The 25,322-nt window shown below is 38.0% G+C and overlaps 1 protein-coding gene across 14 annotated transcripts in view; it reads right to left on the bottom strand.

Annotated features, from left to right (window-relative positions):
* The window catches only part of LOC108589162 (uncharacterized), a 434,713-nt gene that overhangs the window by 41,663 nt on the left and 367,728 nt on the right, over window positions 1-25,322 (bottom strand). For 8 of the 14 annotated variants that reach the window (XR_013529709.1, XR_013529710.1, XR_013529711.1 and 5 more), the window contains one exon: window positions 491-594. The exons of 4 other annotated variants lie outside the window; for them this stretch is intronic. The gene's annotated coding sequence lies outside the window, so the exon portion shown is untranslated. 2 more of the 14 variants (XR_013529717.1, XR_013529716.1) reach the window with 2 other exon arrangements.

Raw genomic sequence — 25,322 nt, 5'->3', positions numbered from 1 at the left:
CTCTGACTCATGTTCTACTTTATTTTTGATTCTGGGGAAGACCTATCCCTATACTGTAGTTTTTTGTTTTAATAACAAATTTCCATTTGTAACTATTAGTTGGTCTTTCCACAAAACTGGTTTGTTGGAAAGGACTGAGAAGAGAAAGAACATCCTGGATCAGATGGAATTGGTGAGTGGGGAAGTCCTTGAACTTGACCAAGCATTGTCAGTTCTCATAGTCAGACCAAAAAAAACACAGATTATTCTGTGTGTTTTTCTTGGTGCTCCTAATGTAAGTTTTCTCAAATGGGAAAAAAATTAATAAGTAGTCTGTAATTGTAAGAGAAAAAAAGGTAAAACTAAATTATTTTGGTGTTTTGTATTACTTGGAACTTTATTTATTGTAGGATATAGATTTAAGATCGTTTTTTTGTTTCGTTTTGTTTTTATAAGCAACAGATAATCTTATAATCTGCGGAATTGGGGTATAATGTAAATAACAACATACCCAAAAAGTGGGCAAAGAGACATCCACTCTGACGCTCAATCCTTTTCATGCCAACCCCACAGGCAGCCAAGAAGCACTTTGACAATGGGGAGAAAGAACTAAAGCTAGAAGATAAATGCAAGATAATTGGTAGGTTTGGGGCTGCTACAGCAAAGAAGTTAAAAGCGTCTGCCTATTTACCTTGGGATCTGAATAATCCATTTCTGTAAGTGGCCTAAACCCCGTCACCAATTTAACTCATGCCCCCAAAACACATATTTCCCTGGCGATCCCACCTTAAACAGAATAAGACAGGTATATTTCACTAAGCATTCGAATTTATTGAAGTCTGCACTTTGCTCAGATGAAGGGTTTGTGGTCTTGGTCACTGCTCCTAGCTGGGAGATGGAGTGTGTTGCTCAGTTAATAGAGTATGTCCTCTGTATGTTCTCACGTAACAACTGGACATTGTTTTCCTAGGCCAAAGGGGCTGAGTCGTATTCATTGGCTCAAGAGCTCTAAGGCGCCAAGTGGAATATTTCATGTTTATTGCCTCTTAATGGGCTACTACTGAGGACTGAGGGACACAAAGTATAAGCCATTCATGCTCAGTCAAGCCTCCTTGGAGGATGCGGAATTCCCCCTGTGATCGCTGCCACCCTGCTGATTCAACCACCACTCAGACTGCCATCAGAGGTTACTGGCTTTAGGCTGTAAGTTACAGGAAACCTTTCGGCCTCTACTTGGTTATTTATAGAGGAGTTTATAGGATTCTTCCACAACTCGAGGGAGGAAAATCAAACAAATGTCACCTCCTATTATCGTGGCAACTAAGTTCCACTCTGAAAATAGAAGCTGGAACTTTAACCTGTTAACTAGTAAACCAATCCACTGGTGTATTTATGTTTTAGCAATACTTTTTACATTAAAAAAATATTTCAAATCTTTACCCATCTCGGGAATTTCCCTCATTAGGCTCACTCTTATTTGCACTATTTGACACCTCTGCATTGGGTTAATGCTTTAATAATGGACTTCGAGTGCACAAAATTTGATTATTTATTATTTCTTTCTTTCCTTTCTTCATTCCTTCTTACTTTTACTTCTCTCTCTCTCTCTCTCTCTCTCTCTCTCTCTCTCTTCTCTCTCTTTCAGCTTTCACAAATACTAATATAAAACTTATTATATACCGGGCATTATTCTAAGAATTTCAACTTTATAACAACCCTAGGAGACTAAGTAGTGTTATTAATTCCATTTTAAAAGTAAGAAGACTTGATTTTTGATATACTATCATCACTGGTCTAATCATAACTCTATTTTATTTCTTCATTTCCCCATTACATTCCCTGGCTTATTACTTTGTTGGTGATAAAAACCAACTCCCAACCCAAGAATTTGAACATGAGCAATGCTTGCACCTATCTATCCAGTCTTCCCCATCCCTCCTGCACAACAACCCTGACATGCTGAATTTTGTATATTATTTTCTTTCATTTTTTAAAAGATAATTTTAGCAAATATACATTGGCTCAAAAATGTTATTGCTGTGATCATCTGAGAAATTGCTATTACTAAGCATCATATTATCACGTATACCTGTAGTTCATTTATTTTCATTGCAGTGTTATTCCAGATACACTACAATTTGTTTCTCTCTTGATGGGCCTTTGCTCTCTGCTCTTGTTATAAACGGTACTTTTATGAACACTTTTATGTGTTACTCTGGGTACACGAAGGTAATCATTTCCTTTAGCATACACACCTAGAAAATTGTTGGGTCAGAGGGTGTGTGAATATTAATCCTTAAAAGATAATGTGAAGTGGTTAACCAATTTATACTGGCACTATATAAGAAACATGGTTCATCCATATACTTTTCAATTTTTTTGTAGTTTAAATTCTTAATTATTGCCAATAAATTGAAGCTAAAGAGATATCCATTATAGTCTTGATTTGCTATTCTACATATTGATTTGCTCATCAATATTGCTATAAGACTCAAGATCCTTCCATATATTTTTAATTGTATGTGTTTCTCCTTCTCTTTTTCCTCTACAAAATGTTTACTGTTACTTTTTCTTTGGTCTGTAGCGCTGTTTGACCTTTCCTTATTATTTCATGTGTCTTTATATATACTTGACAGTAAACCTTTCTCAATTATGTGTTCCAAATAAATTTTTTCTCAGGTTGTAGCTTACCTTTTCATCTTCTTTAAGAATTCATCTGATGAACAGAATTTCTTAATTTTAATAGTCAATAATCGAAAATCTTTTATGGATTGTATTTTTTGTGCCTGTTTAAGAAATCCTTCTCTACCCCAAGATTGGAAAGATATCCCCCTATATTTTTCTACTAAGTGTTTAAAATTTGCTTTTGACATTTAAGCCTCTAATCCATCTGGAGTTGATTTATGGGTATGGTGTAAGGGTGGGATCCAAATTCACCTTTTTTTCCAAATGGACAACCAATTTTTCCACCTCCTTTTATTGAATATCCCTCTTTTCTCCACTGAAATGCCAGGCCATCTCTGTCCTCATTAAAGTTCCGCATAGGCATGAATTTATTTCTGGGCTCTCTATTTATTCCATCGGTTCATTTGTCTACACCTGCAGGGTGGTAATTTGGTAAGAGCGCAGTACTTAGTCAAAAGTACTGGTCATTTATAACTAAGGGGACTCGAGTAGGTCATCTGACCATTCCGTTCAGTTTTCTCTTTCATAACACTTGGATAACAATTTCCTTCCTCATGAGAATGCTATGAAGACAAAAGGGAAATCTGTGATACTGTTTTTTCATCTATAAAATTCTTTGAAATATTTTAGGTTGTTTCATAAACATTCTCAAAGTGGTTTTTTTGGTTTTTTGTTTGTTTGGTTTTTTTGTCTTTCAGGAATCTTTTGGTTATTTAACAAAAAAAAACCTGACTTGAACTGGCTTTAAAAATAAAATTGAATGGCCCAAGTAACTTAAATATTCAGGTGGTAGGGTTTGCCTTAAATGAGGCTTTAAACATTTTTTTTTTTCCCTCCTTTCCCTGATTCCTGCAGTGTCACCTTTATTTTGAGACCTTATGGTCACATTGTGTCTGTGAGCGGCTTCGGGGGCTGCATGAGTGGATGTTCACATCCAGCTTTAAAACAGCCCTCTCTAGGTAGGTCCCAGAGAAGAAAGAGGAAACTTCTTCCCCAGACATCCTGGCCAGAGTTCTCTGACTCATGCTGTACAGGCTTCATTTGGGGCATGTTCTGCGACCTTCTCTAAGCACTGGGCAGACAGGATGGGATCTGTGGCTGAACTTCCTTCTTCTAAAGCTTAGGAACTGTGCTCAGAGGGTTGAAAATCTGATTGTTATTACTGAAAAGAAGCAGCGAATGAATTCTGGGGGATAAGGGGTAGCACCCATAGCAAATAGACATTACATTTTAGTTTTAATTTTTGAACAAAAGAACAGACAGATCAAGTAGTGCTGAAGAGTTTACGGGGAGAAAAGCAACCGCCACTCTCACTAACACCAATCTTAACTCCTACGGGAAAAAAAAAAATTTTTTTTTTTGAGATGGAGTTTCACTCTTGTTACCCAGGCTGGAGTGCAATGGTGCGATCTCGGCTCACCGCAAACTCCGCCTCCTGGGTTCAGGCAATTCTCCTGCCTCAGCCTCCTGAGTAGCTGGGATTACAGGCACGCGCCACCATGACCAGCTAATTTTTGTATTTTTAGTAGAGACGGGGTTTCACCATGTTGACCAGGATGGTCTCGATCTCTTGGCCTCGTGATCCACCCGCCTCGGCCTCCCAAAGTGCTGGGATTACAGGCTTGAGCCACCGCACCCAGCCGAGGAAAATATTTTTACCTCAATCTTCACTGGACTCTCCCACTGGACTGCTGTCCTAACTCTAACAATTTAGACCTAATTTCTTTATGAATTCAGTTTTATTCATGCCAGTGCACTTCTACTTCTCCATCCTTACCACTCGCTCTTTTCAAAGTTTGATGGTAATGCTGTTATTTTAAAATATTTTACTGTTTACCTTTGTGACTTTAAATAATATACTTGTATTTCTTTTCCCGTCTATTTTAGTTAGTATCTCAACTTTCTTCTATGAAGAATTTTAGCTTTTCCAACTCCTCTACCCGTTCTTCGTTCACTTCCTCTGTCATGCGCATCTCTGTCTTTTGCATTGTTAAGATTGTGAACATTCATACTGTGTCCCTCAACAATAAATAAGGCCTTCCTGCTCTTTACATATTATATGTTGAACTTGCAAAATTAGTTCACCATTGGCTCAAGTTTTGGGCTAACATCATATTTCCTTTCCCGTGGGTTACTCAAAGCAGATCCCTACACTACTCAAAGTAAAATGTCCTTTTGCAGCAAGGCTAAATAGAATCTGTTCTATTTTACTTTTTTGATTATGTTTTTAATTTCTGTGTTATTTGCATAATAACTTTCTCCAACACACATTTCAGTTTGGGGACACTATTTCATATTTTTTTCTTTCGTCCTCCTACACGAAAGTGGAATGTTTTCTTTTTGAGTCTGTTTTGTAGCAGTCATTTTGCAACTCCCCTTTTCCACCATCATACGTTGGAGCCATGATCCTCAGAACCTCATGTCTCCCAGTTTTTGTTTCTTTCCTCCTGTTGCTTAACTATATCTTCAATTAACTTCCTTAAAGAGTATGATTAAAAGCTAAACATTACCCTCCCTTGCCTGTCAGAAAAAAATATATATATATATTTTGTTCTCTGATTGATATGCTGGCTCAGAACTTTGAGGGAACATTGCTTCATTTTCATGAGAAAATATCCTATTGTTCATGAGAAGTCTGACATTTATATGTACCTTATTCCTTTATTTATGGCTTTTTTTTCATGTCCAGAAGATTTTATAACATGCCTTGATCCTAGGTACATTATAATTTAATCAGAATATTTTATATTGCTGATTTTAGATTCATCTTGCTTAACAGTGAACCCCTTCCATCTGAATATTCTGGGAAGTCTCTTGTGACAGTAAAAACCAATCCCCTTCCCCTATTTTTACCATTCTTTTTTAGATGTCATAGGTGTAGGTGAGTTTGTAAACTGCTTTGGTTTAAAATGTCCCCTCCAAAATTTATATTGAGATTTGATTGCCAGTGTGGTGGCATTAATAGGTGGGACCTTTAAGAGGTGATTAGGTCATAGAGCAAGAATGGATTAAAGCCATTATGACAGTAGTAGGTTAGTTATTTTAGGAGTTCAGCCCTTTTTCCTGTCTCCTATGCTCCCTTGCCTGGCTGCTTTCCTTCATGGGGTGACACAAAAATAAGGCGCTCACCAGATGGCTGAGCAGATGTCAGTGCCATGCCCTTGGACTTCCCAGTCTCCAGAACTATAAGCACAGTAAATCTCTTTTCTTTATAAATTGCCCAGTCTGTATTATTCTGTTACAGCAGCAGAAGGCAGACTAAGACAGGATCACCTGAATTGGTCTCTTGTTTTGATTAAATTTTATTTAACCATACATACGATGAAATGTGTTAATCTTAAATGTATATACACATTTATATACTCATATAACACTACCCAGATAAAGATATGGAATGCTTCCAGCATCTCAGAAGTCAATAACCTCATATTTCAAGATATCATCATTTAGTTTTGCCTGTTCTTGAACTTTCTGTAAATGGAATTATACAGTATACACTCTTATTTATCTGGCTTCTTTCATGTAATATAATGTCTGTGAGATTCATCTATGTGATTTAAAATATCAGTAGTTGGTAAAATGCTGTATAATTTTCCATCTTCCACAACTATTAGACCTCCTCTTGGTGGACATGTTTTCAGTTTGGAGTTATTATGAAAAATGCAAATGTGATCATTCTTGTATATTAGTTTTGAAGAATATATTCCTTATTTCTTTTACGTGTGTATCTAAAAATGGAATTATTATTGGGTTTCTATGTTTAACTTTATAAGAAACTGTCAAACTTTTTTCCAAAGTAACTATACCAATGTACACTCCTGCTAGGAGACTGTATGAGAATTCCAGTTGTTCAACCACCTTACCAATATGTGTTACTGTCAGTCTTTCAGTGTTTTTAATTTTAGTTATTCCAGTGGGTATAAATGGCATTTCATTATGGCTTTGCTTTGCATTTTTCTAATGAGTAATGATGTTGAACATTTTTTCTATATGTGTAGCCCTTTGGATATCTTCTTTTATAACATTTTTGCTCAGGTATTTTTTATGCATTTTTATTGAGTTATGTGCATTTTCTCATTGATTTGTAGAAGGTTCCATATATTCTGGACAGAAGTAGTTTTTAGATATATGTATTACAACTATCTTCTTGCACGCTATAGCTTGCCTTTTTTCTTAATGATGTTTTTACATTAATAGAATTGTTTAAGTATAAAGAAGCCAGGTGTAGGGGCTCACACCTGCAATCCCAGCACTTTCGGAGGTGGAGGTGGGTGGATCACCAGAGGTCAGGAGTTCAAGAGAAGCCTAACCAACATGAGGAAAACCTGTCTTTACTAAAAATACAAAAATTAGCCAGGCATGGTGGTGGGCATGCCCGAAGTCCCAGCTACTTGGGATGCTGAGGCAGGAAAACCATTTGAACCCAGGAGGCAGAGGTTTCAGTGAGCCAAAATGGTGCCATTGCACTCCAGCCTGGGTGACAGAGCAAGATTCCATCTAAAAAATAAATATATATATATATATATACACACACACACACATGTTCTTAATCTTTTCATTTATGATTAGTGCCTATTTAAGATATATCTTCTTACTCCCAGATTCATGAAGATATTCTCCTACATTTTCATCTAAAACCCTTTTAAAAAAAAATTCTTTATATTTACATTTACGATCCACACACATTAATTTTTGTGTATGACGTGAGAGAAGAGTCACTAGCATCATTTTGATTGAAAATGCCACTTTTCCCACTGAATTGCAGTACCAGTGTTGCTGAAAAATCAACTGACTATATACATGTGGGCCCTTTTCTGGACTCTCTATACTGTTCCATTTACTGACTTGTCTAGTCTTGCACCAATACCACACTCCCTTAATTACTGTTATTACTGCTAATGTTAAAATCTGATTAATTATTGCAACTTTATCTTTTCTTCTCCAAAATTGTCTTGGAAAGTCTTTGACTTTTATATTTCCATACTCACTTTAGAAACAGCTTGTCAATTTCCATAAAGAAAAATGTGTTGGTATTTGATAAGGACTGCACTGCATCTACCTTTTAGGCAGGTAGACTTGAGCTCTTAACAAAACTGAATTCCTAAGCCATAAGTGTGCCATATTTTTAATTAGTCTCTAATTGTTTTAGACACATTCATTTTCTCTTAGCAATATTGTATATTTCTACATCTTACAAAATTTTTATTAAGTTTCTTTCTAGATATTTGATTACTTTACAGCTATTGTAAGTGGTAATTTGAATTTTTTTTCGTTTATGTACCTCTAGTGCATACAAATACTTGAATTTTGTATACCGACCTTGTAGTCAGTGTTCTTGCAAGCTTCACTCATTATTCCTAATGGCTTATTTCCCAGTTTAAAAGTTTTCTAGATTTCCAATTATTTCATCCGTGACTCTTTTCTTGTCTTTTTTGCTTATTTACCGAGTGATTTCCTCAGCTTTATTTTCCATGAACTTTTAGCTTTTGTTTTTAACTTTGGAACCCTATCGCTTCTCTTTAAAGCTCATTCTCATCCTTTGATTTTTTTAAAAAACACCTTGCTCTTGTTTTGTGGATGCAATGAAACCTCAAATTACTCAAGTTATATTATTTTTATGTTGCTTTTGTTTTCTGATTTTTTCCTCTATGATGGGTTTTCTGTTTTTATTTCAAAAATCTTTCTCTTTTGTGCCACTTTTTCTTACATATCTAGTAATCCTTACTTGTTTATTTATATTTAAGAAATAACTGCGTAGCTAATAAGGATCTCCTCTGCTGCTATGTCTCTTTTCCCTTCAGTCTCTTTCAGATGAGAATATTCCTCGCTGCCAGCAGGAGACAGAGCAGAACATGTCAGCTAGTCAGCTTTTGTTTGCTTCAGTGAAGAAGACAAAGCTCTCAGACTGTTACCCTTTCTTTTGTAAGAATGTAATGAGAAGGACTTAAACCTGTGATGCCAACACCTACACTAGGCATATTTCTAAATAGCTCATTCAACTTCCTTAGAAATGGCAGCTTTGCTGCCTGAGCTCAGGGAGATTGTGAGCAACTATTCCTTATTAACACTCCTTTAGGGAATCTTCTTGCGTTTTCCTCATTTCTAATAGTTTGATCTCTCAAACATATGTACTGCCATTTCTCTGAAGCTCCCTTGAGGCATATTCGGAGCAGTGGCTCTCATGCACTGTCTTCCCTCAACATGCTCTATCTAATGTGCTTTCACGGGTATGTTTATTACCTGGTGGTCACTAATTTCCTTATCTACCTTACTTGCTTTGCTTTTTGTGTCTATTATTACATAAATACTAGTATGTGTGTGTGTGTGTGTGTCTGTGTGAACACACACAATTATATATATGCATATGTAATGTGCATATTTTACATGTATAAAACTATGTATGAGGAATATATAAAATATGCAGATTTTATATATGCATGTCTATGTCTATGTGTGTGTATATATGTGTGATTTTTCATTGGCTACTTGGGAAGAACAATGGGTGATATAAATCTGCTATCTTGAACCAGAGTCTTGACATTTTTTTTGCATAGTATACAGTCAAACTGCAACTTTAATCTTCTTAATGTTGGAATCCTGTTGCTTTAAAATAATTATTATTGAGTTTTATCATTGTTGGTAGACGATTCTACATGGATCTCGTGTTTATGCACAAGGGTATTTGTCTAATGGAGAGCCCTGGAAAATAGAGATAGTCTTTTTCTGGAGCAATGGACAGATTTGATTGCTGTCCAAGATAATAAAGAAAATGTTTATCACCAGGGCAAAAGTTAGGAAGACGTACTAGTCAGCCATTATAGAAGACTGGGATTTTCTAAGCTGAATCCCTCAGCTGTGATGCTAACCTTCAAGTGGACAGCATCTGCCTGCATGGTTCTGCATCACTCAGGGGCAAGGGCATCGCACAGAAGAAGATCTGCCATCTGTTGTGTCATGTGTAATAAAGTTCTTTGTCTCTGACCCAAGAAACTTGTGTCTTCTACCAGAATTCATGGTATTATGTCAGGCTAACTTGTTAGTTTGCAAACAGAATACAGCTTGAGAAGTACATATTGTATACAGGACAGAATATAGCAGGTGGAATCTAAATCTTGAAATCAAGGTTTAGTATAATACAAGTTGAAACCACTAATTCCACCTTCTAAGATTTGGTTGTTATCATTTTGTTTGATCTTGATAACTTATTGTAACCTTGACGTTCACATTCAATCTCTTTTAAAGTCATTTTGAGGGTTTCGGGAGGCATTAGAACTAAACAGAGATATTCAACCTACCATTATTAACTGAAGTCCTACATAAATGCTGTAAAGTTTACATCTTAAACCGTAAAAAAAATAGATATAAACTGTTAAAAATTATCGCAAGTCATGGAGGCTGAAGATGTATGCAGAGAAAGACTTGTTTTTACCTATACATTTTTCACTCTTCTGTGAAGCTTCAGTGTTCTTGTCACTTACAGATGTTACTTTAGTCTGTATACTTTTCCTTAAAACCATTCAAACTAGTTTTAAAATGTTAATATTTAAGGGAAAAATAATTGGAAACAGGAACAAAAACCAAAAACTAATTATGTTAAAAGCGGTTTTGTCTAAGTGAAGGAAATCATTTGGGGCAATACTTTCCTATAGTTCTCCAATTTTCTATATGCATAGTTTTCAATCATAAAATGTTACAAATGTAATTTTAAGAGTGGGATAGTAAAGAAGAGATAATTACAAAAAATTAACCTGAGATCAAAAACTCACCTAAACCAATGTCTAGGGAATATAAAATGGTTAATTCAGGGAAAGACCAATTTCCTGCACCATCTTGCCCTCTTACACTTAAATGAATATTTGTGTTTGCAATATTCACATAAAGGCCCTAAAAATCCTCAGACAACAAAGAAAGATGTAGCTATGCTTGCAACATGGGAATTTGCTAAAGGCATTTTGTAAGGATTACTCAAACAGTGTTGAAATAATGATTTTCTGACTAACCTGCAATTAACCACAACATTAAGTTAACCCAAGTGTTGCAGTTCCTTCAAAGTTCTGCATAATTACCATCTTCCCACTGTTTCATACTGACCTCCCTAGGACTTTTTTCCTAGGGAATTATTCTACATATTAAATCATCAGACACAGTCCAGTCATTCAAAGCTGAACATCTTTCTGTACTTAAAAAAGAACAACACTCTTGGGTATGGCTATGTGGGAATCTGGCAGAGGACCTGTCCCAGTGTCTTGGGCTCATTGAGTTACTGTGGCCCCAGGAGGCACATTTTTCTTTCTATCATTTCAGAATTCTGATTTTTGAAGTTTTAAATTAATTTACTGTTTCAAAAGCACCAGTGATATTCTTTCATATCTCTGTCCCAAGCAAAATCTTAATATGTGAGCAGCACTTTGCAAGACACAAGAGAGGACATACAGAAGAAAACAAGATCTATCTTTGAGAAGCTTACCATTCAAAAGGAGAAACCAGATGTAAACATCGCAAACCATAAAAAAAAAAAAGGCACACTGATGAATTGCAATAGGACCCTCACACAGGAGGAGGAACTGTGTGGGATGGCAGAGTGTAAATGCCCAAGGGAATAAGAATATACACTCAGGAATTTGAACTATACCCAGCTTTTTATGCAATGGTGATAAAGGCTCCAGCTTGAAGCTAGAAGAGATTCAGATGTGTCTGGGGACATCTGGCAAAAAGCAGTGTCAGCCCCCAAAATCTTGTTTGCATAAAGACTGAGAAAGTTTCTGGAAGAGAACTGGCCCTGACAGAGGAAAAATCCAGAAACGATTAAGTTGACTCAGTAAACGATTAGGCTGACTCTTTGTCATGGGATGAGGAAGATGATTCTGAACACAGCAAGTCTGAGATTCATCCCTATGTTAACTGCAGTTCAGCTTAGTCTGAGTATGATGGGAAGCAGAGAGTTCTAAGTAAATGCTGAAGTAGTTTTACTTTGTGACATAAGCAACTCTGCTTTGAGATTCCCTCTAGCAGAACTTAGCAGAAAGAAGAAGTTTCCCCTCAAAACTTTTCCATAGGATATAAGTCATCACACAGCTTTGCTGCCCTGCAGTCACAGCATGGTGCCTGGCAGAGCTGGCACGTTATCTGCCATGCCTTGCCAAATGCCTAAGGGTGGTCAGTCAGGAGAAAATGCCATGCCTTGTGTATCAGTCAGAAAGGCAAGGTACCCAACAATGGAATAGGGGCAGCATCTGGTGCAGGCTTTTAAACCTAGCACAGCATTAGCAGCAGCCAGGGGGAGATTGCTGAACTAGTCAAATGTCAAGCATGGAACAGCAGAAATGTATCAGCCATGCCCAGTAGGGCAGTAACAACCCCAGCTTAAAAACAGCTGTGTCCCACAACATAAGATCCAACTTATCTGTGGCCATATGAGAAAGCAGGGCAAAATCTTCTGTAGGATAAAAACTTCCAGGGGTTGAGGGGACCTGTGTCAGCATAAGAGGACACGTGATAGTGACATTTGAGTCTTTAATCTTAGCATGCTGTACAGATATCTGCAGGAAGGAGAGATCTTGAGAAATCTGGGCTATCCAATTAGTCATTTCTCAATGCAAGTATAGGAAAGACAGACAGACTTTATCTCTGGTGTTCATTATTAGGTTTATAACAAAGCCAAAAATAGCAAGTGTCTAAATGCCCCATGTTGATTATCTATTATATAAGGAGCCTTAGAGAATCACAATACTAAGATGTTACAATGATAGAAATCAAATAGACCAACACTCTGATGTTCAAATATGAGAGAGAGACCTTGAAGAAAGAAAGCCAAACACTGACTTGTGGTAGAAAAGGAAGTACAGAAATCTTCTGACTTTCAACCCAGGGATCTTTGCAAGACTCAGGGAGTCTTTGAAGACTCAGGGAGACCTAATGAGAAATAATAAGCCTGACCATTTGATCCTAGAAAGTGTTAGCAAATAACTTATCTTTAGCCATTCTGTACAAATAAAAACAAGGTGGGGAATATGTGTAGAATGTTTAAAATGCTCTTTCCTTGAATGTGAATATATACATGTCTGTGGGTTTAAAAATGTAAATGCCAGACTTGATTTCTGGAATAATGCCTTAAAAATTAGAAACACCATTAGAATTAGATTCAGAACAGAAAACGTGTGCACAGCTCTTTGTTTTCTCTGAGGAATGGATGAAACATGAGGCAGGGGTGGAATGAAGAAGGGAGGTGTGCGAGCAAAAGCAAGAACCAGAATGAGGAATGAAAACAGAGGAGGAAGTAAGTAGAGGAAAGAGCCACTGAGAAGCCTGGAGTGTCTGCATGAATGAGACGGGGGGGAGAACCCCATGAAGAGGATATTGAACGTGAAGTTTATCTGTTTTAACTGGTATGATTTACTTGACATAAGTGACAGCCCGAAACGGAAATAATCATCATCTGTCAAACAGTTGGTTCCACTGTTTCTTGACTGTCCTGCCTGTTTTCTGTTTTTAACCTAACCTGCCTGTTTTCCTGACCAGTCAAGTCAAAACAGACAACCCGATGTGTACATGTTAACACCGGCTCTCTCTTGAGTTGATGGCTCAGAAGTCTGAGTCATTGCCCTGAGAACCCCAGATTCTAACTATTCTCTTCTTCTAAATTAGAATGGGTTGGCCTCTGTTTATGTTTTCATTAAATAGAACCACATGATTGCAACCTTGCCGCTGGGGGTTGTTAGCAGAGAATTTATTAGCATGAGCCAGTATCCCCGACTGCAGGGCTGGCTGGGCTGCTGCAGCGCACCCTTGGTTCGCTGTTTTTCCTCAAGAGTTCCACTTTAGTGGGTTTCGTTCAGGAACCTGTGTCTACATATTGAGGAGAAAAGAAAAATACGAGTATGTCCTTTACACGATCCAGCTGTCTCTGCCACTCCAACCCTCTCCTGTCAGAGCTTTCCATGTGCAGCTGAAGTCTCCACAAAGGAAAAGGAAAAGATTTTCTTTCACTTAACCTGGGAAAATATAATGGACATATTCCTGGGAAGTGGTAGTGGCTTACTAGGTCTCTGATCCTTTTTCAGATGTAATAATCAAGTTGGAAATTTTCCTAAGGGTATCTTTCTTTTACTTAAAAGTTTCTCTCCTTGTTGAACTCTCATATACCCTTTGAGGCCCACCTTAGATGCCACCACCTCCATGATGTTCTCCTTGATTCTTCACACCCCATCTGAAAAAAATCCACATTTTTGGGAATTTGGATTTCCCTCCTCTGTGTCCTCAGACTCCACTTCTGCATTCGCTGCTTTGTATCATGCTGATGGCATCTGTAAATGTGTCAGCTGCCTAATGCTAGGAATTAGGGTTTAACCATCCTCACATTTCTAATGGAGTAATGAATGTTAAATCAAATTGAGCGGGCAGAAGGCTAATGGAAAAGCCTGAGGATGAAATGAGGCAAAAGGAGGGAGAGGTTATTGGTAGCTGAAAAGAATGGAGATGGAGAAAGAGGGAAAGAAAAGACTGCTTGGCGTTATCACAGAAGATGGTACAGTGTGATGGGAGGCGCCTGCAGGATAAGACAAGGGGAAGCTCAGAAGGAGGATCACTAAGATGAAGACAGAACAGAAAGTGGTCAGAAGTCAGTGAAATGCTGCAGTTGGAGTAAATGCTGCCATAACGGTGTGGACAGTAGTCCCTTCCTTGTGGGAAGGGGAGGAAGGTGAGGAGGGCAGGGAAGGGCAATCATCTCATCCCAGACGACCTCTTCTTTTCACTTCTTCCAGAAGTCTGCCTTGTTGCCCAGGCTTATCAGCCTCCGCGATGCCTCCTTGTTCTGTCACCAGTCCTCACTGAGAGGTTTAAGCCTATTCTCTCCATCTCCAGCACACCAGAGGGATTCTGAGATTAAATTCCCTCAGGCTGCTCCATCTTTCAGGTGTAAACAAAATAAGATTGTCCTTAGATTATAAAAGTCTGCAGTTTACATGTATGTATGGTGGGCTGGGTGCGGAGGCTCACGCCTGTAATCCCAGCACTTTGGGAGGCCGAGGTGGGTGGATCACGAGGTCAAGAGATCGAGACCATCCTGGTCAACATGGTGAAACCCCGTCTCTACTAGAAATACAAAAAAAAAAGAAAATTAGCTGGGCATGGTGATGCGTGCCTGTAATCCCAGCTACTCGGGAGGCTGAGGCAGGAGAATTGCCTGAACCCAGGAGGCGGAGGTTGTGGTGAGCCGAGATCGTGCCATTGCACTCCAGCCTGGGGAACAAGAGCGAAACTCCATCTCAAAAAAAAAAAAAAAAAATGTATGTATGGTCTTATTTTTCATCTACGTCATGTATAGATAAATGTACATACAGAGGTGAGATTTTTGACTTTCTATATCCCTTCTCTTATAATCAGGTAATCAAATTCATTATGAAACCTCGGAAAGGATGCTGAGTCTTCAATAACACTGGGAAGGAAGATATGCTGTTCAGAAGCAGCAAGTGTTGACAATGTAAACACCAGGCCAGTCCCTGGGGTTCTAGGAAGAAAATAAAAGATCTCAAAGAGTAGCCTGGGCCAAGAAATCACCTTTGAGGCCGTATATGGAATAAACGGTCTTCCGACCTAAAGGAGCCACCCCTTGGTGCCACCCTCAGTCATCACTGTTCTTACTATTTCATTGCCTTCTAACCACTTTCTTCAAATGGGAACCACAATGTGGAATTTGAATTCCAAGTAGTCCCTGGTCCTCTTGCCGACAAGGTTTAGGAAGGAAACAGAGGGAGAATCTGTGATTCCATTATTTCAGTGGAAGGTGAAAGTAGTTTTTAAGATATTTCATATGTGTTGTCTTATTTGAGCCTTGCAACAATAACCCAGTGAAGGCAAAAAGCAACTTTTACCATCTGCCCCTCTCCATTCAGTTACAGAAACTCAGAGCTAAAAAGAGTTCTGGGAATTGCCTAAAATCACACAACTGGTGAGAAGCCAGCCTGGCCTCTGCTACCAAAGGTAGTGATGCTTTCACCACCTCTTCCTACTTCTTGGTTCACTGATGATGGCTCTATGCTATTAAGATGGAAACAATTTATTGGGTATATTATGGGTCCAACAGGCTTCTGTGAACTGGGCTGACCTGGGGAACCAACAATCAAACATGACTTTGTCTCATTGGAAAAATTTGTTCTGGGTTCTAAACAGCTGATTTACATATAATATTTTAGTACACAGCTCATTTTAAACTGAGGACTGCCTGTACTCAGCTTCTAACTTCTAAGGATAGAAAGATAGTCCCTTTTATTTTTCCTGTTCTGCTTTTGGAAACTACCAACAAGGGTGCCAATTAGCACCAGATGGGACAGGGGCTGTGTGATGTGGAACTCCGACCGCTGGGAACTGGAACAAGTCCACTAATGTATTAAGCAATTGAAGAGCCAGAAGTTGGGCAGGCTTCAAATTTGGCACAATGTAAAGTTTGGATTTGTAAAGGCCGAGCTTTATACACAGAATCTGTCCTTTCTCTACTCATGCCTGTGAAGACTAGCAAGGGGAATGGGAATTTAGAACTCAAATACCCTCAAGACTGTAGACTTTTATTTGCATGTTGCCTTTCACTCTGTATCTTTTCTCCATTTTGAACTTGAGTAAATTGTTATGGAATAATTAAGAGGAGGTGTAAATGCCTGTTGATCTTGGAAACTTGGATTTTAAGTGTATAATTCTTACTTAGCTTTCTTTACTTTCTGGATATCTGGATTTTTGAAATGATAACTTTGCATATGTCCAAAGTCAAGAGTGGAAATGAAACATCAGGTTAACTCAAACTCAAAGATAATTCAGATATAAATGGTATGTGTTTACTAAAAACACAGGTAAGTGAAGCAACATGAGAATTTCTATTGATATTGTTCAGATAAATGTCTATTTTTTTCTCCTCATTTATCCAGCCATGTGCCTTTGATGCAAATGTAGCTTGCTGAGTTTTGCCACTCACAACTCACGCCATAATTCCTCAGCTTTCCCAGGCAATGATTTAAGTCACCCTGAGCACAAGACAAATTGCAAGCAGTTTTGCCTTAGCTTCATACAGCCTGTATTTAATAGAAATGAAGTTAGGTTTTTCCCATAAAATTAGTGGGTTGGATCTGAGCACTACTTTCCAACCTTTTCTTCTTATTATGGCACATATGGAAAATGATATTATTCAGTTGCACTCACTGGTCTAAAGAGAGAGATAAGATAGCTCATGGCTAGGGGAAAGGGACTGAGGACTGGAGGCATCCCAGACTCTGCCCAGCCAAAACAGGGCTGGGGTATTAACACCTCAACACACCTGCATTAGTGGCACAATGTGTTCACATCTACCACTGGGCACACCAGATTAGAAGCTTTGGAGTAAAAGGTATTTAAGGACTGTTTGGAGATTCTATGACTTCTTTATAGTATAATTTTACTGGGACATGACCACTGATGTGTGATTTGGGTATGACGGTTCAAAACCTTCTAAATCATAAACTGATCCCCAAATGTTTCACTTTCGGTTAACAGCATGGATAAGGCCCTGAATGCTGGGATGACCCCCTGTCCCAATTTGACCAAGAATGGGGTCATGATATGAGATTCTCAGTGCTAAAACCAGGGCAGTCCTGTATAAACCAGGGCAGTTGATCTCCTACCTACAATGCATAAAAATCCCTTTGAAAGGAAACAAAGGAAACAGAAGCCAGAGTTTCTGCCTCCATGGGCTTAATGATTGTTGTAGTCTTTCTCCCCTGTCCTTTGGAACTAGAGGCAGCACCCCTTTGAATTGGTCATAGAGTCCAGGTCATCTGTGGTTTAAAAAGCAGAAGGCTATGATTTTTTGTATAAAATGTTTTTCTTTATAGAGTTGTTTTTGCCAGTTCCAAGAGGAAACAGTGGGCTGAAGTCAAGAGGCAGTGGATGACTGGTACTGAGCAAATGCTTCGTGCAAAGATTTCATTGGAAACATTCAGACTCATAACAATAGTGGTTCTGACATGACTACCTCTTGCCTGAGAAACTCATAAACATGGCCTCTAGGCTATACTTTTTTCAGCAGCTGCTAGTTCTTTAATTTAATTATAAGCTACAAGTAAGCTTCTTAAAGAGGCAATGTGTGTACCAAACAGTGTTCAGAGGACACTCTGTTCACAAATTTTAGGACAGTCAGCACTGTTGGAATTACATGTTCTAATACGAGATGGGTGGACTGGTGTGGGAGAAATAAGAGCCACCATTCTCCTCCTCCCCCACCCAGACTTAAACCAAAATTGTTTTTGAGGTTCAAAAATATTCGCATGACAGCTTTCTATGTTTGGCTGGAGCAGACTAAACTGCAGTGCCAAAAAAATGGTTCCTTCTATCTTTAATGCTAATACAGATGTCACAGGACCTGAGAGGTGCTTTGGTGCTGGGTCCTCCCTTCATGCAGAGCTCCTGTTTCATTATGAATGTTTATTACGCACTTACTTATGTGCACAGAACCAGGCTTTGCATGGAGAGAATGAGAAATGAGTAAGATAACAATTTGCCCTCAGTATACACACCATGTCTTAAGGGAAAACCATCAAAGCAAGTAAACAATTTTTACCCAAATCACAATAAAAGAAAGAGAATAGAAATGTGAAAACATAAAAAAAGGATGAAACATAAAAAAAGGAGTTCACATGTCAGTGAAAGGGGTGAAATTTCAAGTTCTAGAAACACACAACAGGAAGTTTTTTCTCTTCCCATTGCCACTAAGACGAATATACTCTCGCTTTTCTGAGATGCATGTTACACAGAAGCTCTCTTTTCCGAATGAACATTGACCTTGAAATCAGATTTGAGTTTGAATTCCATCTCTGTCAGGCATGAGCTGTGTGACTCTGGGAAAATCAGTGTCTCTAAATTGATTTTTTACCCTATAAAAGAGAAAAACCAAAACCAGTTTTATAAAGGTAGAAGAGGCAAGATACGTAAAACTCCCTCATACGGATTGGGGAATTTATAAGAGAGAGGGACAGCTACATGTAGTGGAAAGACTTGCACTGTACTCTCTAATGGTGTGTGATAGCCCCCAATTCTTTCATTATTAGAAAAACTAACAATACATTTAATGCTTATGGTAAATTAGAGTCATGAGAATCTCATATTCTAAGAATGGAATCATTAGAATTGAACTAGAACTCACTGTTTTTAATATTAATGTGTTTTTCTGCAGGAGGTGGTGGAGTTGAAGATGAACACAGTGCATGCTGGGAGGAAGGAAAGAGATGTGTGGGTATGTGGACAGGCAAAACCTAGGACAAAAAAGAATGAATTTGTTCAGAAGAAAATGCATGTTTCATGTCATTTCTTCCAGTAAAAACAAGTCATATTTCTCTTTTACAGGTGTTTTATTATATCTTTGGTTACTGACATTTGGTCAGATGTAAACAAAATAGTCATTGGACCTACCAAATATCACTTATAATGATGCAGCTTTATTCTCAGGGAGAAATTGTTGGAGGGCATTGCAATGCGGTTTTGCAACATGTTAGTAATAATATATCAATGATTCTGTCCCTTCATGAATATATTCCAGATATTAATTTGAGACTCTAATATGAGGAGAGCAACTCAGGTGACCCAGTGCTTCAGGGTTAGCAGGTTGAATATGAATATCCCTAAAAGTCAAGTCGCCACTCCCGTCTCCTTGAGCCATCCTTTCCACTGCTTATTTCTTACAATTATTAATATATTTTTCCTAATACCTATTTCAGCTTTTACTTCCTCCATAAATAATTGTCTTCAGTAAAGGAAAAAAAAAAAAACATACACACTCTCTCTTTTAAACTACAAAGATGGTATTATTTTTTCCCTTTTAGACCCAAATAAGAAGAGGAGCTGTACAAGGAGTAGAGCTTGGTAGAGGGTGGAAGAGGTGCAGAGGCTGAAAAAAGAAGGGCAAGCATGGTCTATTTCTCTCCTTTTCTTGGCCCTCGAAGAAAAGACATAGCATTTTCCCTCCAAGTCTCTGACTAATTACAAATTCACTGTAGGAGGCTGCTGTGCTTTCCACCTGGTTTCTATTGCATGGGAAAGAGATCAGTGCCCAAAACACATTTCAGTGCCTGACATGGAAATGCCAAGAGCTGAGAAACCATACTGAGCAGTATTGATAGGTAAGTAACAAGTCACATCTCTATCAAGTCATTTTTTAAAAATATCTACATCAATTTCCTTCTTCTAGATGAGTCAAATGCTTACAACTCTAGTTCTGTCATACTTGGCAGGGTAACACTACAGTTTTTTTCTGGTTAAGAATTCTCTGATCTTCAGAAAATTTGCTTGTTCTATCACTGGTTCCATTTCTTTGGACTTTTTCTCAAAATTATTACAATGTTCACTGCCCTCGGTTTCAATGTTCGATACAGTAGGTCTATTATTTTTTGTGTAATGCTAAAATTTCTTTTTAAACTCTCTAAGAAATTAACTATTGAATACATCAAATGTGTAGAGAAGGCAACCTACATCCATTCATTTGTTTATTCATTTATACACCAATATTTAGTTAACTCCTGCTATGTAACCAGCACTGTATAGGTACTGGGAATACAGCAATGAAGAAAAAGGAACAAAAGTGAAAGACAAAATCCTCTCTATCATGAATTTTACAATAAATATTCAATGATGGAAGAGACAAAATACATAATATAACAAACAATTGGATGACATAATATTTCAGAGAACAATACTTAGGATAACAGAGATGAGAGGTGCAGGATGACAAGAGGACGATTTAATATAGAATGATCATGGGTATCGAAGAATGTAATATTGAGGAAAGAATTTAAAAAGGTTAAAGAGCAAACCAAATGGATAGAAAGGAATACTACTCCAGGCAAAGACCCTGAAGTGGAACACGGTTGTGAGATAACACCAGGTGCACTGGCTGACCATGTTATCTCGGGCTGTATGGAAAGTCAGGACATGATTTTGCCATAGTACTGGAAAAGCAAGCCAATAAAACATGTTCAAATAAAATATTACTCTATTTCCTTCGTGTTAGGCTCAAAAATTTTACGCTAAGTGAAATCAGTGTTCCCTCCTTTCACACTTATCCACTGATATAAACAAAACACTAAACAAAATAACTACAGAGCAAGTGTTATTGTTCAAAAACATAAATGTTGTCCATTGTAATGTCATGAATACACACTGAGATGTTTGCTTTTGGAAAAAATATATATTAGAATACATTCTATGAGCATTGTTTAAGTTATGTTATAAAGTTACATTTTATGGCCAGTTTTACTGGTGTTACAGTCATCAGCCAAAAGTCTCAGGTGGTTAGGTGGGTGGAAAAATAAGCTACTGTCTACAGGGTTTTCAATAAAACAGTCAAAAATGAGGTTGATGTCAGAGAAAAACTAAGGCAGAAACTAATATTATTTTAGAGATCCATTTTTTTCTGTTTTACTTTATATTATGCACATTAAGATACTTTATAGGTTTATTTTCTCTCAAAGGATTTAGATTTTTTCCAAAACGTCAACTTGGTCTTCAAAGTTTAGTTTCAATTAAGACTGAGAAAACTGTTTTTTAAACTCTTGTAATTTCTAATTATTTTTTATCACGTCTTTGACATTTTGCTTATGTATATTTTTAAAAACTCAATTCATCCACGTAACAAAAAACTACTCCTACCCCAAAAGCTACTGAAATAAAATTTTCTAAAGAAAAATCTCAAAAAATACATTAATGATGGCAGAAAGGAACTCTTGAATCACCAACAGAAGGAAAACTTACATTTTCAAAGGAGGCTATAAGTAAAACTGATAAAGTCATCTTTTTCCAAAACATAGTAGGAGAATAAGTTGCAAATAATTAAACTGGGTTTCTAGGCTGAATGATAACTTTTGAAAGCTGACATCTGATCACTGAGCTCACCTATTCAAATAAACGTAGTATTAGTTGGTCTGTTTTTCTTTCATTATATTTAAAGCTGGGAAAATCTAGATGAAATAACCAGTCTGTCTCACTGACAACGTTGTTTTTTTTTTCTGCTGCAAATGAGTTAAATTTTCTTTCCTCATTTTTTCCTATGTTTAAACCAACTCTAAATAAGCCTTATATTTTTAAACACTTACGTTCACACACCTAACCCAAGGGAAGATAAAGTTAAATTTTAGTAACCTTCCTCACTGAAGCCAACATGGAATGCCTCCTCCTTCTCCCACAGCCAGGTCACTATGAGACTCAGAGCCTCCACACAATCTGTGTCCGAAGTCTTCTCATCCCTCCGCTTCATGAACTTTATCCCTCTGAGTACCATGTTCTTGAAGTTTCACAAGGGAGCTGGCCCATTGCTGAAGGAAATCCACACAAGCATGACATTACCATGTCCCTTTTAACACGATAATCCTCACTAGGGCTTCTCTGGGACGATTACCAAAATGTTCTCAGAGAATATAGTAAAGCAGGAAGATCATGAGAGCGGATTGGAGAACCAGTACCAGTAAAATCATGCTAGAGAAAGAGACCAAAGAGAAAAGAGGACCTTAGCACTCTTGCCATTTGCCATGGAATAATTGTTTGTTATGGGAGGTTGTTGATACAGTTTGGCTGTGTTCCCACTCAAATATCACCTTGAATTCTAATAATCCCCATGTGTCAAGGGCGGGGCCAGATGGAGATAACTGAATCATGGGGGCAGAACCACGAACCAGTAAAATCACTCTAGAGAAAGAGGACAAAAGAGAAAAGTGCACATCAACAGCAAACACTCTCATTCACTTAGAACCAACCTAATGGAGGCTGAAGGACTTTCTGGGTTTGGTCTCAAAGAGGCCTGGAGAAATTAAGACTGGTAGGCACCTGTTTTAGCTAACTGGATACAAACTTACAAAAACATTCACAGGTCACATTCACAGAAATAATTACTGTTCACTATAGCTACACTTATAGAATATCGGTATTCTATGCCTATACAAAGAGGTTATGTGTATGTGTGAGTATGCCATACAAGATATACAAGATACATAAAGAAATACATATAATTCATATATATGGGTTCATACATATATTCATCTGCTATCTCTCTCTCTATCTATCTACCTATAGATGTGAAGTGTACCCATACCACCCATTGCTGGTGTTATTCTAAAATGACTATCTCAGAGTTTGTACATATTCTTCTGTGATTTCTCTGTGTTGCACCAGGAGGATTGATGAAGAGAAAGAAGGTATCTAAGATAAGAGCAAATACAGAATTGGGCTTTTCTCCCTTGGGAAGAGGCTAAAGAAATTAACATTAATGAAATTTCAGAGGATATGATTTTTAAGAGAAAGTAAATGCATATATTGGGGCAGAGGAGCAAAGCTAACATCTATGGCTTGGACGTGAAATTGCGGCCTCTGCTGATCTCTCTACTGCTCAGGATGGAGGCACATCATCAAAGGCAAGAGATCCAGACTTCCAGGAGTGAAACAACAGCAAACAACCAGGGGCTGGCAGTGACACTGGAAATGGCTATGAAGAACATAGAATACTGAGAGTCAGCTGTCAAATGGATGAACATGGAAAAGAACTAAGACAACCCCCCAATTCCCTAAATATGCCAGATACAAACTTGTAAAAATATTAGACGACAAAAAAATTACCACGAGATAACAAAGCAAAGACTCCCTTGGGGAATGGCTGATGCTTGAAATATAGATGGCATGTAGAATTATTTAGTTTACAAATTAGGGTCAGTTTGACATTATACCGGAGGCTGTGGGGAGAAGAAATCTCACCTCTCTACATTCCTAATTTGGCTATAAATGTGTGCTACAGGCAAGTCACATGGCACATGAGAGCAGACCATTAAATTCTCAGAAATTTTATAAACCAGTTGTTAAACACAGGCATCATTAAAAGTTAAAGTATATAAACTACCAAATAAATACATTTTATCAGAAACAAAAATATATTTTTCAAAACTCACCACTTCCTAATTGTTATTATTTTACTATCATCTGCACTCTTGAAGTTACTTTTATCTATTTGACAGGCATGATGGAAACACTATGTCCTGCTCCCTTTCCAACTCTGCCTTTAGTTGCATCACACTGATAGCTTGAGAGTGGCGAAGGTGGAGGTATGAATATCACAAAATTGGCAAACACTATGAATCAGGACTATTTGCTTTGTTGACTGTCTAGACGACTTGCCTCAACCAAGGTCAAGTTTGCCCTTCAAATGCCTAACGTTTGGCAATGTCCGGATAAATTTTTGGTTCTTCCAACGGGGATTACTCCTAGCATCTAGTGGGTAGAGATCATGGATGCTGCCCAATGTCCTATAATTCACAAAACAACTATATTACTCTCTTCTCACACTGCTAATAAAGACATACCCAAGACCGAGTAATTTAGAAAGCAAAGAGGCCTAATTGATTCACAGTTTCACACTGCTGGGAGACCTCACGATCATGGCAGAAGGTGAGTGAAGAGCAAAGTCACATCTTACATGGTGGCAGGCAAGGCTGCGTGTGCAGGGGAACTCCCATTTATAAAACTTATCAGCTCTCATGAGACTTATTCCCTACCATGAGCAAAGTATAGGGAAAACTGCCCCCATAATTCAGTTATCTCCATCTGGCCCCACCCTTGACACATGGGGATTATTACAATTCAAGGTGATATCTGAGTGGAAGCACAGCCAAACCATATCACAACCTCCCATAACAAAGAATTATTTCATGCCAAATGGCAATAGTGCTAAGGCTGAGAAACCCTGATCTAGACCTAATAAAGTGATATGAAAATGTCAGTAGTATTGATTAAAGTATCATATCTGTCCTGGTTACACTGGCCTATATCTGCCCTCCTTTCCTATCATCACAGGTGACTTTAGCTAGCCTTCTGTCTTCAGAATTCTCCAGGCAAAAGCACATATAACTTCTTCAATTCTCCAATATCCCCAAATCTAACAGAACCCACTTCAGGTGCTCTAGAGTGATCTCTTACCATGCTTCATTCCTGTACGACAAAAGTATCCGACCCATGACTCTCCTGGGGCCCTTTCTGACTTACTTGGTAAATGGAATGACAGTAACATTCTTTTCTTCTATGAAATACCTCTCACGCCTGAAATCCCAGCACTTTGGGAGGCTGAGGCGGGTGGATCACGAGGTCAAGAGATTGAGACCATCCTGGTCAACATGGTGAAACCCCGTCTCTACTTAAAATACAAAAAAAAAATAGCTGGGCATGGTGGCACGTGCCTGTAATCCCAGCTACTCAGGAGGCTGAGGCAGGAGAATTGCCTGAACCCAGGAGGCAGAGGTTGTGGTGAGCCGAGATCATGCCATTGCACTCCAGCCTGGGTAACAGGAGTGAAATTTCGTCTGAAAAGAAAGAAAGAAAAAGAAAGAGAGAGAGAAAGAAAGAAAGACCTCCAAACACAGCCTCCTCTAATAAATCTCTAACTTCTACTTTCTATTGTATTTTCTGGAATTAGCTAATAGGACATGGATCTCAGGACTGGCTTTGTAATCTCATGATAAATCTTGAAAGTTTAGGTTAAGAGTGTGCATACTTAGAACTTACTGCTCTCAGCTTTGAGGCTTCAATCGAAACTTTAAATAACAGAAAATTCCCCAAGCAACAACCTATAATATACACTTGGAAAGTCGCATTGCAGCAGCCAGACAAAAGCA

Source organism: Callithrix jacchus, chromosome 19, assembly GCF_049354715.1.
Source record: "Callithrix jacchus isolate 240 chromosome 19, calJac240_pri, whole genome shotgun sequence".
Lineage (NCBI taxonomy): Eukaryota > Metazoa > Chordata > Mammalia > Primates > Cebidae > Callithrix > Callithrix jacchus.
This window is presented reverse-complemented; position numbering and strand designations above follow the sequence as displayed.